This window comes from Balaenoptera musculus, chromosome 12, assembly GCF_009873245.2.
Source record: "Balaenoptera musculus isolate JJ_BM4_2016_0621 chromosome 12, mBalMus1.pri.v3, whole genome shotgun sequence".
Classification (NCBI taxonomy): Eukaryota; Metazoa; Chordata; class Mammalia; order Artiodactyla; family Balaenopteridae; genus Balaenoptera; species Balaenoptera musculus.
This window is the reverse complement of record NC_045796.1, coordinates 23,370,834-23,387,980: the sequence shown is the minus strand read 5'-3', so window position 1 is coordinate 23,387,980 and position 17,147 is coordinate 23,370,834. Positions and strand designations below refer to the sequence as shown.

Sequence of the window (17,147 nt, the reverse complement as noted above, 5' to 3'; positions counted from 1 at the left end):
AAATTGACAACCTGATTCTAAATTGTACGGGAAAGAGCACAACCTAAAGCAGGGGTCCCCAACCCCCAGGCTGCTGCCCATTGCTCCTCATTGCTCGTGTTACCGCCTGCCCCCGCCCCTGTCCGTGGAAAAACTGTCTTCCACGAAACTGGTCCCTGGTGCCAAACAGTTGGGGACCACTGACCTAAAGAATAGCATAGCCTTATTGACAATGAGAACATAAAGAAGCCCCCAAAATATGTATGCACACACACAAAGCACATGGGCACACATACACACACATTTGAACTGCAAGAAAACAAAGTTAATTTACTTTCTCACCATAAATAAAAAATTAGAGATAGTTTAAAAATGTAAAATGAAAAGCTGTAGAATTTTTAGGGGTCAATATAGGAGAAGGTCTCACTAGGTAGGGAGGAATTTCTTGACAAGCTGATTCTAAATTGTATGGGAAAGAGCATGAACTAAAGCAGAGGTCATCAACCCACACCCCCCCACCCCCTGCTTCGGACTGGTACCAGTCTGCGGCCTGTTAGTAACCGCATTCCTTGTAGGAAATGACTTCTTTCAAGTCATTTGTCTACAACTTTTGGGTCATGATTTCCATAATCTTCTTCCGGATTTTGGGGAGCTGTGGTCCTGAGCTTAAGACGTCTTCTGAATCTAGTTGTTATATGTTTTTTTTTAGTAAAACCGACAGAGACAAGATGAATTAAATAACCATCAGTACTCTTGATCTCAATATAAACTTCAATCATGGTCTGCCATTTTTAGATCATAGAGAACATTTTGTCACTGGTAAGATTCATGTTATAGAAGTTGGTCAGGCAGTTTTTGCCCAGAATATCCTCAGTAATTAGCCTGAATTTTCTAGGTGCAGATTCATCATTCTGAAACTCAGCAAGGTTCACTTCAAAAACACTACCCTTGAGGTCATCAGATGCAATTTTGGTTCCTTGAGTCCTTGAGACTAAAGTTTTTCCAACATTACTCACATTGAACATAGGTAATTAGTGCTTTTACATCATATCAGTATGTTTTAGAAAGTGGATCAACTACTTTCTTCTTGGCTCCTTCTTTGCTGCCTTTTTGTAAGATGCTTGTTCTTGCCAATGACAATGGTGCTGCTCTGAGAGCCAAAGGTCTATACTACTATTTTATTTTGCAATTTATACAGGCAATGAAAAGTTCCTCAAACCCAAACCATAACCTCTGAAAAAGGAAACTACTTAGATATTTTTAGAGCCCTTGTATACAATGGGTAAAGAACCATCATTCCATCATTTCCTTGTAACTTCCAAAAAAAAAAATTTTAAGTGAAAAGCAATTTAGGACAGAAAGGATACTTGTTTTGAGGAAATGATAAAGATTATGGTAACATGTTGCTGTGGCCTGAATGTTTGTGTCCCCCTTGAAATTTGTATGTTGAACTCTTAGTACACGATGTGATGGTAGTAGGAGGTAGGGCCTTTATGAATTGCTGAGGTCATAAAGGAATAGCCCTTGTGAATGGGGTTAGTACTCTTATAAAAAAGACACCACAGAGTTATCTCACCCCTTCTGACCTGGAAGAAGGTCTTCAGCCAACTGTGCTGGGGCCCTAATCTCAGACTTCCAGCCTCTAAAACTGTGAGAAATAATGTATGTGGTATTTTGTTATAGCAGCCTGAAATAAGACACACGGCTTATTGATTTTAAGATTTATCGTCATTTGAAAGGTCCTGAGATGATTTTTCATTATAGATTCATGGGTAAATATTTATTTCCACCCTCCTAATATCAAATAAAAACCAATCTGTTTCTTTAAACTTAAATCATAATTGTTATATTTTTCTAGTTTCATTAGCTTAACATGTACTTTAGAGTCGCTCTTCAATTTTGCCTTCTCCAATTATTAGCATAAGGATTTTTTAAGCATATAAGTATCCCATGAAGTGTAAGAATAATTTAAATAGTGAAATGTTACCACTTATATTAGAGTTATCATTGCCAGTCATTCTAATACAATAATTACGTCTAATAAATTGGTTACAACCTTGGAAACCATCCTGCATGAATCAATATAATCTGCCAGCTTCTTGGTTGTCATAGAAACTGATTATAGCAAGGATGTTTAATGCAACACACACTTTATGCATAAGTGATTAAACTGCTAAAGTTTAAAAGTGAGCCTAATCAAAACCATGTTTACCACAACTTTCATTATCACTCTATATTTTATCTAATTCATCATTTCTTTTTAAACTTGAACCAAAACAGTATATACAGTATTGAAATGAATAGATACAGGATATATTTTAGAGGTAATACTTGAAACAACTAAGCAGAGTTTTCTGTGTAAATATACATGATCCGGTGAAGGAAATATTTTGTCATTCAAAGGTTTCATCCATAAACCATTGGAACAAAATTATATAAGTCATTATTTTACACAGAATGCACTTTATAAATTCCTTCTTTTCATGTGTTTGAATAAATAACACTGAAACATAAAAATATTATAACTCAAAGAAAGAAGCATCCTTATCTCAATACAGAATATTACTAAGCCTACTGTAAGCCTAAGATATTTTACATGAAAGAAAATCATTTATCACTCAGGAGAAAAGCTAAAAGAAGTGTGCGTACATTAAAAATATCCAAGAAAGACATATAATTATATATATAATTGTATATATACAAATATGAATATACATACATATATATGTGTATATATATACACACATACATAGAGAGAGAGAGAGAGAATAGTAGTGTAACCCTGTACCCATCATTCAACTTCAATGAATAAAAATTTATGACCAATTTTATTTTATCTTTATCCCCACTAGTTAACCCCATTTCACATTGTTTAAGGAGCAAAACCAAGAGATTATTTCATTCTTCCTTATATATTTCATACGTACCTCTAAAAATAAGCAATCTTTCAAAAACATGATCATAATATCATCAACTATCATAAAAAGTTCCTTATTATCATCAGCTATCCAATGAGTTTTCTGATTTCTCCAGTTGTCTCGTAAAATTTCTTTTTTAATAGCCAGGGTAACAAATTACTTAAAGAGAAATGGAAAATGATTAACCCAGTTTGAGCAACAAATTTATGACTTAGGTATATAGTTAATTCAATTAGTTGCAACAAATTTTAATACTGTGTTAATTTCTGTTGTCACATTAAAGTATTTTGAAGATAATTACTGTAACTTATAAAGGAATAAGCATGCATCAGATTAGAATATAACCTCTGCTGCTTTTAATCAAGAAGGTTGACTATGTGATTTCTGGGGTCATTAAAATATGTTAACAAAAAAATTACATAGAAATAATAACATATTTGGAATTTTTAAAGATTAAAATTTATAACTTAAAGAGTATAAATAAAAATAAATTTTGAGATTTATAAACCCTTTAAGAGATTAATCTTTAGGAATGCTCTGTGCAAAATAGTGAGAATGTATTAGTTAATAAAATGACAATATAATTATTCTGCCAGGTGATATACACAGCTTACCTGCATACATGTGAATGTAACTATATCAATTTTTTCCTTCAACTGGTAAGATGTATTTCACAATGCACTGTATCTGTCAAATCATTCTCTGAGCACATTTACTAACAAGTGCAGGGAGATGACTATTGAGACATCATGAGGTAATCAACAAAGAACACATGTTTGTATTCCACATTTTATTATTATCTGCTTAAGAAAAACTTGTAGGTGTTATAAGCTATAGTCTATGCAATATACTTCCAAAATAATAAGACATGAAGTCAACTATTACATTTTTTATTCAGAATTGAAGGTTTAAATTCTTAATGTTGTCTTCATGAAGAAATTCTAAAATAAGAGAATCCATGCCTAAATTATCTAACATAAGTAGAAAAAAACCCTTAAATACTGAAAAAATTAAAAATATTTAATGCACAGTGTATCCACAGGTACCACGTTAATTGCTGATTATAAACAGAATAATGATGTATTTTATTTTCTAAAGCAGTATAGTTTGAGAGTCAAAGTGGGCACTAATAATAATTATGCTGAAATAATATGTGTAAAATAAGTCTGTCAAGGTCAACAAGGACTTCCTGGTTACATTGCAATAATCACAACAAATTGGTCCCTACCTTCATGGAACTCATTAAAATATGATAGTTATTTTATACATAAACCATAAAATATAAATTTCCAAATTATTTAAGAGTTGAATAGTCATAATCATAATGGAACTGAGTATGATAAGAACAAAATTGTATTATCAAGCTTGCTACCTATGTCAGCAGTATTACGTGGCAATCATATTTACAATTAAAACCTTTGTCTTATTGCATATCTTTTAACCTTGCTCTGCTATTACAATTTTTTCCACCAGATGGTAGCCAATAAAAGCAGGAAGCAGAGAAATTAACAGAGTTAAAAGAAATAAAAGTAAACTGAAACAAAACTCAAATAAAAAAACTGATTATAGCTAGAGATATACTTATGCATGTAAAAATTCTATATATCAAATAAGTACAAACAACCATTTTTAAACTTCTTTTTTGAAACAAATATTGTTTTGATATTGATTTTATGCAAATTCTTTAGGGTTAACTTGGATTTCTAGGCCACTGTGACCGTTAAATAATAATATACAGGAAAATGCTAAATTTGAGCACCGGGATCAATGTTCATTTTTGCATAGATCATTCACAAACATATGAAAACAGACTTATCTTAAATATTCCTCAAGTTATTGCTTATTTAAAAGAAGCATTGTGATGTTCCAAAATCTAATTTTTAGAATATGCTTTTTGTGACAGTTCTTTTAAAAAAATCCATCCATCCTTCTTATCTCACAAAAATCAGATACATGGAATTATTTCCTCTGTGTGGAGTCCTCTCCTCTAGCCTTGTTAGTCTTCATTTGTACATGAAGTATTCATTATTTGCAAAAACCAGTTATCATCCCTGTCTGGATACATTAAGATTTTTTTCTACTAGTCTTTTCCTCTCTATCACATTTTAAGCAACAGTTTATATGAATTATTCATAGTTCCCATATTGTAGGGAAGTTTTTTTTTTATTAAATTTGATCATAATAATAGTCATTACCCCAGTCATGGCAGTTTTATGAGTCTTCTTCAATGCCATTACCTGGAAAGATTTCAATCAAGAAATATAAAGGATGCAAATCAATTTCCATAATGAAATTAAACTGTACCATCTACTCCTTCATTTCAGCAATAGAGCTGAATGACAGCTTCTTCCTGATAGCTTGAGCAGATAAGATTCAGATACAGAAGGAGAGAATGGCAGATTATTTGCTCTTAAGAATTTCAGTGGCTTTTTCTTCATTGTTGCTATTTGGTGCTTGCTAATCTCACTGAAACATAATATTTAACTCAGAATCTGTATACAAATTTATTTTCAAGCATAGTATTTTTCTTGCCTAAAAGTAGTTGATTTTTCTCTAGTAGTGGTGCTTATAGTGGAATAAACACAGTAGCAAGTGCTATGATACTGTTTTCCTCCTAATGACAGTGCAACCTCATTTTGTATAACAAAAATGCTGTTATTGGGAGGAAAGAATGATGAGTTTTCTTCTGGGTGTCAATTTTTTAATAAAAATATCAGATTTTTACAGTAATAATTTTCTTCTAAGAAATATGTATCAGATTCTGCTCTCAAACAATGAAGGGAGGTGTTCAGTTAAGTCGGACTGTAAGATTGCAGTTAGACTAAGAAATTTTCACAATGAGAGGTTACGATGTCTGTGATCTCTTCAACACATATCCACAGTTAATAACATTGGCTTAATATTTAAAATGTCTTCAGCTTAACGTCTTTACTTTTTTCATAACTTGTAGTTTCACAAATACTTCTGTGTTTGGGGGTAGTATTAAAATATAATTAGAAACAAATTTTTAGTGAAGCAAGACAGAAAATGTAAAGTTCACTTGGCAGCAGTAATAGTCACCAGGTTTCATCATGCTAGCCCTACTTATCTTTCATGCGTTAACTTAAACTTTACTTCTTCTAGCCTTTAATGACTCTCAAATCTGGTATAGGAGCCTCTTCTCTCTGTTTGTCTATATCTTAGTACTTGTCACCATGAACAGCTCCTATTTAATTGTTTATGTCTATATCATACTATAAGTACTTTCTAGCCAGAAATATTGGATATATATCCCATGTCTAGAACAATGACCAGTCAGTGCTTGCTTATTGATTTGAATGAATGGATTGATGGATATACAGTTACAAGGTAAGCAGCTTTCATAACTGATATGTGTATTCCAGAAAGATCTCTTCTAATCAATAAGCAGTTGTTCCTCTCCTGCTGCATAATAGACGATAATGTTCATTTTTGTAACTTATAGTGTGTTCATTTCTATGCTGTTCATTCTCTAGTTGAATTAATATCAGTAAGAGTTAGTATCATTCATGAAGCCATAAAATTAATTTGAATTTAATTACTAAATCATGTTTATAAGATAAAAGTATATTTTAAAAACCAAAGGCTTGTATAACATATGCACAAATTTTAAATATTAAATTATTTTAATATAAAATTTCCATACACTTAGAACTAGCTAAGAGTAATCTTAACAGCAAAATTAAATAACTAAATATCCTGCAAAGTTGTTGAATGAGGGTCACAAAATTGGACTTGATATGCCTAAAGAATAAAGAAAAAAAAGAATCAAAATAATTTATGCCATTTTATTACTCATAAAGTAGAGCCATCAAACAGGTGGCTGAGTTGAGAGATGACTGTCTGAGCTATAAGCAGATTTTTCCCATGAAAAATACCTTAACTGAAAGCCGAAGGAGAGAGAGGGGAGGAGGGAGAGGAGGAGGAGGAGGAGAAAAGAAGAACAGTACATGTTACTACAAAGCTACAGTAATTATGGGAGTGTGGTACTGACATAAGAGTAGACATATAGATCAATGAAAAAGATTTTAAAGTCTATAAAAAAAACCCTTACGTTCATGGTCAATTAAATTTTTTTTTTTTTTTTTTTTTTTTTTTTTATCAGGCATCAATTTTATACACATCAGTGTATACATGTCAATCCCAATCGCCCAATTCAGCACACCACCATCCCAACCTCACCGCAGTTTTCCCCCCTTGGTCAATTAAATTTTGACAAAGGTGCCAAGATAATTCAATGGGGAAAAATAATATTTTCAACAAATGGTGCTCATACAACACAATATCCACATGCAAAGACCTCACGTCTTATACCTCATACCATACACAAAAATTAGCTTAATGAGACCTAAATGTAAGAGCTAAAACTAGAAAATTCTCAGAAGAAAACAAAAGAGTAACTCTCAATGGCCTTGGATTAGGCAATGGCTAATATTATATATGAAACCAAAACCACAAGTGACAAAAGGGAAAAAAGGAGATAAACTGGACTTCATCAAATTTTAAAACTTCTATAAACACAATAAAGTGAAGAAACACCCCAATAGTTGAAAGAAGATATTTTCCAATGATATATATAAGGGACTTGCTTCCAGCATAAAGAACTCTTACAATTCAACAATAATCAGACAAATAAACTAATTTAAAATGAGCAATAGATTTGGATAGAGATTTCTTGAAAGAAGATATACAAACAGCCAATAAGCACAAGATGCTCAGCATCATTAGACATTAGAGAAGTGTAAGTCAAAAACCACAATGAGATACCATTTCACACTCACTAGAATGGTTATAATAAAGTAAAGATGAGCAATAACAAGTGTTGGTGAAGATGTAGAGAAACTGGAGTCCTCATAAATTGCTGCTGAGTATATAAAGTGGTTCAGCTCCTTTGGAAAACAGCTTGGGAGTTCCTCAAAAAGTTAAACATAGAGTTACCATACAACCAGCAATGCTATTCCAAGAGAATAGAAAACATATGCCCGTGTAAAAATACGTAAATATTCAGAGTAGCATTCTGCATAATACCATAAATGTGGAAACAAGCCAAATATCCATCAACTGATGAATAGATAAATAAAATATACCCATAACATTGAATAATATTCAGCAATAATAAGGAATGAAGTACTTATACATGCTACAGTATGGATGAACCTGATATTAGTTGAAAGAAACCAGTCAGAAATGAACATATATTGTATGATTCTACTTATAGGAAAAGTCCAGGAAAAAAAAAAAGAATTGGAGCAAATGGAACAACAACAACAACAACAAAAACCAGCAAGCAATATGATTTTAATCCAACCATATAAATAATCACTTGAAATGTGAATGATACAAAGATATCACTTAAAAGATTAGGACTGTGAGACCAAACTATACGTTCTCTAAAAGAAACTCACTTTAAATACAAAGACATAGATAGTTTAATAGTATTTTTAATTTTAAGAATTTTTAAATTTAAACTAAAATTTTAGAAACATTTATTAAACTATGTTTTTAGAAAATGATGTAATGTCAATGTCTTAATGGAGTCAATAAAATAAAATACACAGCCTGGGTCACATTTCTTCCTTTTTTCAACTTTTTATATTTTAGTCAGACCACAGGGGATAACAGTAAACAGCACTATGGAAAGCCTGAGTTGAGATTCTACATTTTAATAACTCTTCATGTCAGTATGTTGTTATTGGATTTTTTTTCTTTATTTATCTTGCTTTCTTCTTTCCTCAATATCAGAGGAATCCAACTGCTTCAGTTTCTGCAAAGTGCATTCTAAAGCCTCCTTTCCCTTGTAGCAACAGAGTACTCAAAATACATTGTGAGAATTTTTTAAATTAATATCCTGAATGTCATTATAAGCAGTTTATTCTAAAACAAATTGAGTGGCTTCTGTATAAAAAAAATCATTGGGGGCTTCCCTGGTGGCGCAGTGGTTGAGAATCTGCCTGCTAATGCAGGGGACACGGGTTCAAGCCCTGGTCTGGGAAGATCCCACATGCCACGGAGCAACTGGGCCCGTGAGCCACAACTACTGAGCCTGCGCTCCGCAACAAGAGAGGCCGCGATAGTAAGAGGCCCGCGCACGGCGATGAAGAGTGGCCCCCGCTTGCCACAACCAGAGAAAGCCCTCGCACAGAAACGAAGACCCAACACAACCAAAAATAAATTAATTAATTAATTAATAAAATGTCTCTTAAAAAAACAAAATCATTAACAGCCAACACTATTACTACACACAGTAGATAGAAAATTTACTTACCTTGTTTATGTTTGCTATAATATTTGTCAGACAGAGAAAGACAAATATAACATGATATCACTTGTATGTGGAATCTAAAAAAATGGTACAAATGAACTTATTTACGAAACATAAATAGAGTCACAGATGTAGATAACAAACTTACAGTTACCAAGGGGGGAATGGAGGGGAGGGATAAATTGGGAGATTGGGATTGACATATATACACTATTATATATAAAATAGGTAACTAATAAGAACCTACTGTATAGCACAGGGAACACTACTCAATACTCTGTAATGACCTATATGGGAAAAGAATCTTAAAAAGAGTAGATATATGTGTATGTATAACTGATTCACTTTGCTGTACAGCAAAAACTAACACAACATTGTAAATCAACTATACTCAATAAAAATTAATTTAAAAAATAAAATAAAATCTGGCATTGAAGAAATCTGACAGCAAAGTAAAAATAAGTCCCTGAATCTTCCCTTTACCTGACTTCCATGTGAAGATGTTTCTAGATGAAAAATAAAATGGACTACAAATAAGCAGCAGCTATTTTCTCAGCCAATTCAGTTTTGAAATTCTCTGATAGGTGATGTGCCCTTTGTGTTTGTTCATCTTGAAAATTCGTCTTAGTTTATATATTTCACTTTCTCAGATATAAAAAGAACCTCTGATGGTCCATGCAATTTCTGCTACTAGATTGAATGATTAGCCAGCACTGGAGGAACATCTTGTGTCTGGCTGTTTTGCTGAAAATGCTTTTCCTTTTCATATGGAAAAAAATCAGTTAAAACAAGTCAACCTTATCCAAATATATTATTATTCAAGAGTCTTTGCAGTTGACTTTATTTTTAATATTTATAGACTAATGGATGACAATATAACTAACAAATACATTTGTAGTGCAATTTTCTAAAGACTTACTCAACTGAAACACTTGTTTTGAAAGAAAGTAAGGTTTATAAAAAATCCCTAAATCTTTTGTGAATTCTATTAGGCATGAAATAATGTTATCATTTATTCACTGAAGTCCGACTATAGACAGATGAGAATCTGCTAACAAAAGGAAAAGTAAATGTGTAAAAATTTCCCTAGGAAGCTTCTGAAAACGTAAATATTTTCCTAGCAGAATGTCTATAAAGTACTAAGCAGTTTGAGCACAGTCACAACCAAATGAAATCCCTCAGATATCTAGGTTACTTCTGACCTGGATCTATTAATAAAGAAACTATAAATATTCTTCAGATTTGCCAGAATATGTTGGCTGAACAGCTGGTTTTGACAGTTGTGTTTTTTTCCCTATTTTGTTTGCTTGTTTATTCTTCCATATATACTGACATAGCAGTGCAAGTGAAATTCATTTGTACAAAGTAGAATTTTTTTTCTTTTAAAAAACCAAAGAATGACTATGTGCTAATTAATATTAAACGAAAGTATTACTGAATTGTATGCTATTTTGAAGGCAAATGTTATAAAGGTGTGGTGTTTGTGTGTGCAAGTATGTGTATGGGTGTGTACGTGCATGTTAACACCACATCATCAGTCCTGGCAAGTAGCTTAAGCTTGTAGAAATATAAAATTTCTCTCTGTGATCACTAGGAGTACTCACATTAAAAACGGTAGAATGCGCTATTTACTCTCCCTGGTCAATCATAAACTTAATCCATTGTTATTATGAAACTACTGACAAAACCAACCCTGTTTATTATTTCATAGAGTTAAGGGATATAAATAGACAACCATTAGAAAATATAAATTTTAATCTAATTTTAATTTTAAAATGTTAAAACTTTTCTGACAAGTGCTGATATTGTTTAACTAAAATTTACTGAGCTATGTTCTTTAGCAAATACAGGAATGAGAATATATAAATTACTTTGAAAGGACGATGGAAAGTCGGTGGAATTGACAAATGATTCGTGCTGACCGTACATATTACAAAATAAATTAAAATAAATATAAACATAACTTTGTGTTGGAATGGAGAACCTGTATGGAGAAGGTAAACAGTGCCCCTCTAGACTTTCTTTTGAGAGAAAAGCAGTCCACTAATGAGAAGGGGAGTATCTTAGTATTTTGGCATTCATCAAGAAAAGTGATTTCCAATATGGGAATTCTAGAAGAAGTCTCTGACTCATCTAGTCAGGAAAATATTCAGAAATGAAATATTGGATTTTTGACCTTAATTAATATGCAATACCCCAGATGTGAATAACATGTAGTTAATTAGCAGCACTTAGCTTATATTATCATTGTATTTCCATGAATATCCCCAACAGGTATAAGGAAAGTATTTTTACATTATAGTAACACAATATTTTTGTGGAAATTACTCATTTCAATTAGCTCACATATTTATTATGAACTAAGGGTCTTAGAGCCTTAATCAGTACTTGTTCTTAAATACGATTTCAAAATAAGCCACCATAATGCAAAAAATAAATAAATAAATAAATCCCATACTTTTGCACGGTTTGAGGCTATAGGTCTAATATTATGGTTTGTGCAGTTTCTTTATACCATAATTAAACACAGAGAATGGCATTTACTAATTTTTTGGAGTCAGAGCATGGGTAGATATTGTATATTTTGGAGATAAAATTTTTAGAAATGCAATATAGGTAGGGGCTGAAATGGATGGATGTGGGCTTTGTATATGCGGATATGAAGCAATGGCAGGAAGAACTGTGATAGTCTGAGCAGACTGGGATTGTAGTTATGCATGCCCTCTCCTGATAGTAAAACAAAAATACTTTAGTGTCAATCAATGTATCTCCTCATTACATGGGATTTCAAAATGCTAACAGGACAGGTCAATATGTGATAATAACATGATGATGCGCTAAGTTTTACTCTGGCCAAAGCAGACTTAAAAAACTAGATTTAAGAAATTAAATCAAGGTAAAGGGTATAATATTAACATAATACATGAAAAGATGCCGTCTGTTGTCTCTGGTTTGAATCACATAGATAGTATTATCAAGTCTTATGTCTCGAAACAAAATCTGCAAATTCTAATATTCTAAAACAGTGTTTTCTTTCTTTAATCCCAGAAAGAGTATTATAAACAGTACAAAGCTAATTTCAAAAAATGAATTAAACATATGATATTTGTATTTAAAAAACAATATGTATAAATAAAGTAACATTTTGTTATCAATGTATTCATTTGCATATTTTACAATATTTTGTAATATTTAAAATATTTGAATATGAAAAATTATGGTTTGGCATTAAAACTTATGGTTTTATCAGATTTTGGAAATTATATTAAATGAATTTTTGATCAATGTTTCAATATTTGAGATAATTCATTTATAAAAAGTTGAAGCTACTATAGTTCCAGCTCTGTGATTAGTATTACATTTTAGAAAAAAGTTTCGATAGAATGATATCTAGGGAATTCCCTGGCAGTCCAGTAGTTAGGACTCTGTGCTTTCCCTGCTGAGGGCCCGGCTTCAATCCCTGGTTGGAGAACTAACATCCTGCAAGCTGCAAGGTGTGGCCAAAAAAAAAAAAAAAAACTAATGATACCTCATAAGTGGAGTATTAAACAAATCACCAATAAAAATGTGTTGAATATTCCTTTCCACATGAATACAAGTTCCCTGGAGTATTCTAAAATATCAAGAACAATACGTAGCATTGAAGAGATGAAAATACATATCAGGACTGAGCAAATATCTTATTATTCAAGGATAAATAAATATTTTTAAAATAATAAGAACACGGCCTTGGTGATGGTAGGAAAAATGTGGTTTCAGAAAATGTACGACAGACATATTTAGGAAGTATTTGTTCTAATTCACAACAGAATTCAAGAAAGCATGAAATCTATAAAACCAATGGTGAAAGACTAGAACACAATAATAAAGCCATTCAAACAAAGATAAAAAGAGAGCTGATGAGAAGCGGTAGGCAAAAATAGGGATGTTTCAAGACTCAAGCAATGAAAATAAAGAAAACAATGAGATTCTTCAAGTCATATTAGATTCAAAAATATATAATCATCATTTTTAAAAATACCATTATTATGTAAAAGGCCAAAATCAGGAAGGCTTTCAGATTACAAAGACAAGGTCAAAAACGTGAAGAAACTTATTCAAATGTAGGAGAGGTAATATGAATTTGAATTATGAATTATTGGTATTTCTGATGAATAAAATAAATTCATAGAGAATAATAGTAACATAAGTAATCATTTTCTGCATTAACTAAATTCCTAATCTTGCATGTCTATAAGCATCAATTCAGGGAAGATTCATGGTTACACACAAATCTGTTGACCTTAGATTTATTCATAATAATAAATGCCAGGAAAAAAAGAAAAAAAGGTACATATCTCTGAGAGGAAGTTTCAGAGGTTCAAGAATTTATGCTATTTTTTATTTATGACAAGGCAATAAAATATATGATATGCAAGAGTCAGAATCCTTGAAAAGAGATTATTAAAAACAAATGACACAAACAAAAAATTAACTCATTTTAAAAAGTCAGAATTGAGGAAGTTGTACATTGCAGATGATGTAATTTAATAAAATAATACTCTCGGGCAAAAAGTAAAATGCCTCAAAAGTCTGACTATCCTCAAACATCTATCAAGCTCAAAATAAGTATAAAACAGTATACATGAAATGAATAAAACACCTATATTATAGAGTAAACTAGGACATATTAAGCAGTTAACCATATTAATCCAAGAAATACTTTTGAAGATCTGTTAGAAAATGCCCAGACGGCACCAGATTAATAGCAAAACCCAGTATATTCATTTTTTAGGGATGACATAACAAAGTAGCACACACTGGGTGGCTTAAAACAAGAGAAATTTATTGTCTCACAGTTCTGGAGGCTAGAAGTCCAAAATCAAGGTGTTGGCAGGATCATACTCCCCCTAAAACTGTAGTGGAGAGGAACGCTTCCTTGCTTCTTCGTAGCTTCTGCTGGTCTGCCCACTGTCTTTGGCATCCCTTGGCTTGCAACTTGCACAACTCCAATCTCCACATTCATTGTCACATGGCATTCTCCCTATGTATCTCTGGGTCTTCAGATGTTCATCTTCTTATAAGGATACCAGTCATATTGGGTTAGCAGCCCACCCTATACCAGCATGACCTCATCTTAACTTAAGTAATTATATGTTCAACGACCCTATTTCTAGATAAGATTGCATTCTGATGTAGTAGGAGTTAGGGCTTCAACATATCTTTTTGGGAGGTGGACACAATTCTACCCAGAACACTTTAGGTTGGCCAAAAACACATTTCTTCACACAGAAAGAAAGGGAGAGGAGGGAATGCAGTTCGTAGACCCTGTTTTGATTTCCTACTCTTTACCACATTGGTGAGGGAAGTTTTCCCATCCTACAGTTATGGGGATGGCCAAGCACATGACACCCAACCCTAGACAGATGAGATCAACAATATTTTAGTCACATATACTCACAACCAAGGGGTGGAACACACCACACAATGTAGGGCCACATAAGGATTGCACTTGGGAACAGAGTGAACAAGAGAAATTATGGGAAGCAGGCTTTGTAGTAACAAGAGGATGAGGTGACCCCTGGTTACCACAGGAAGACATGTTGGCTTGTTTGAATAATTCCATGGACTGGCAAGGAACTGAAGCCTGCCACTCAGAGATAAGCAGGCACTATGCCCAGTCCCAATAATAAGGAAACATTTAGCTGGAAGATCTTACACATGGGAGCAAAGTACGTAGAGTGACCTGCAGTTAGACCATCTGATTTTATCAGATAACAAGACAGCACTTAATACTGAAACTTAATTTCAGGCCTCATAGCAAACTGACATGTGATGTCTTGACATCAATTTAAATCTTAGTAATAACTGAGACTTTTAGGGAGCAGAATTGCCTTCTTAGGAAGTGAATTAGGCACTTAACCAGGAGGAAGGAGGCAACATGGTGAGACGATCATCAAAAACATGAACTTTAGAGATGTAGTCCTTTATAGACAATAAAGGCAATTGAGGGAACTGTGTGATATTCGGTTAGGGAATGCAAGTCACCAGAGGGCATGAATTATATTAATAAATACCTGTGGCAATAGTGACACCAGCAGGGGGGTCAATTCGCTATTTTGTAACTTAAATAAGAGTTCTTTGAGGAGCCCATTTAATTGCTTCTCAATTAAACCAGCTGCTTGAGACTAGAGACACAAACTTTCCATCGAATGCTTTCTGCAAGATCCCAGCATCTTGTTTTCTGAGAAATGAAATGATTTCCTTGGTTACTATCAGTAACGTCTGGAAATCCTCCAAAGGGTAGGAGAAGTGTCATGGTGAGGCCTTGTATTGTGCCCTTGGTATATGTAGAAACATGTGTTATCTTGATTTATATTTTGGGTATTTTCGAGGAAAAAGATTCACAGAGTTCTTTTGCCCAAATGTGCAAATCTTAGGCAATGACCGATAGTTGGTTAAAATGTGGAGATAAATCCATTTTTTGGCAAAATGATCCACTGTTAAGATTGCTGCCTGAAGTTTGAGCAATTGTGCTGACTCTGGATCTTGTCCTTTATCAGGACATCTAGTTAAGGGATGGAAAGCAGCAACATTCTACTAAGCTCCATCATGTATGATGGCGTCAATGCCATTGGTAAAGTCCACAAACTAAACTCCTTTTGTTACTACTCAGTTCATCTCAAGAGGCTCTCCAAGTAGCCAGGGAACCTAGTGGAGAGTTGACCTCCTCCAGTACTACAATATCTGGCAAGGGACTAAGCACAGAAGAAGTCACCTCCTTCTGCAGGTGAGATATGCCAGAGGATCCAGGTTTGACTCCATCCTATAGCAAGGAAGCCTCAGTAGCTGTGCTGAGCTTGGGGGGTGTTGCTTCTGTGACCTAAAGCATAATTGGCAGCTGAATGCAGAAGGCCACAGACTGAAAACCTGTGAAAGCTTCTATTTCCAGGAGATCCCAGTACATGTTTAACAATTACAGCTCTAATGGCATACAGGGTGGGGCTGAGGAGGGCAGTTTCTTGCATCAGAAACCTAAGAACACTGTATGGCCATCATGGGTGGTCTAGAGATTTCAGAAAGCGTGAGAGGAGATTGGTAAAGCCTCTACAGTGAAGGAGTCTCAGGAGCACTAATGGGAGTGTCTTTTGTAAGGCAATTTAGGAAGATTCTAGAGTCTTGGGTGGAGGATGATCCATTCAAGATGGGCTGACTTGCAAGTAAGAACATTGATGGGCTTAAGTAAAATTTGTAAACACGGAATATGTCATCTCAGAGCCCAAAAAGGCCTAAAAGAAGTTGAGAGCAAGTCAACAGCTGTTTCTTGACAATGTCAGGGATGGAAGGAAATTTTGTTCACCAAATAATATTCAGTAATTTATCCAAGGTGGTCGATTTTGCACTGTTTGTGGAGCAATGGCCCATCCACTTTTTTATAAGGTCTTTTGTAAGTATCCGTATGCCCTTAATAAGTATGTCAAATGAAACTCTTTGGATGAAGATATCAATATAATGTCATATTTGTGCTCCTGGAGAGTGTTGAAAGCAGTTAAGATGTTGCCTGAAAAGATTGTGTATGATGAAAGAAGTGTTGAGTTACTCCAACAAGTAGCCAGGTAAAGGTGTATTGTGCCTCTAAAGGTAAAGACGAACATAGGCTGAGAGCCTGTTGAAACAGGCGTTGAACAGAGAATATTAGGCGAATCTATAATAGAAAATATTTACTGAATGTTAATTGGATGAAGTCAGTAAATTCAAATGCTTTGGATATGGGGGTCATAATGGGTGGGACCACAGCATGAAGGCTGCAGTAATTTACTGGGAAAAAATTTTCATTCTTTCCAGGCTTAAGAGCTGGACATATGGGACTGTTAAGAAAAGCAGTGAAGTAGTGGGGATATTAACCCCTTCAACTAATTAGGTTTTATATAATATCTTTCAATCCTCGAAGGCCCTATTTTAATTTATATTGGACGGTATCAACTATTTTA

The 17,147-nt window shown here is 33.5% G+C and overlaps 1 pseudogene; it reads right to left on the bottom strand.

Annotated features, from left to right (window-relative positions):
• Positions 1-532: 532 nt before the first annotated feature.
• The window catches only part of LOC118905464, a 112,844-nt pseudogene continuing 96,229 nt past the window's right edge, over positions 533-17,147 (bottom strand).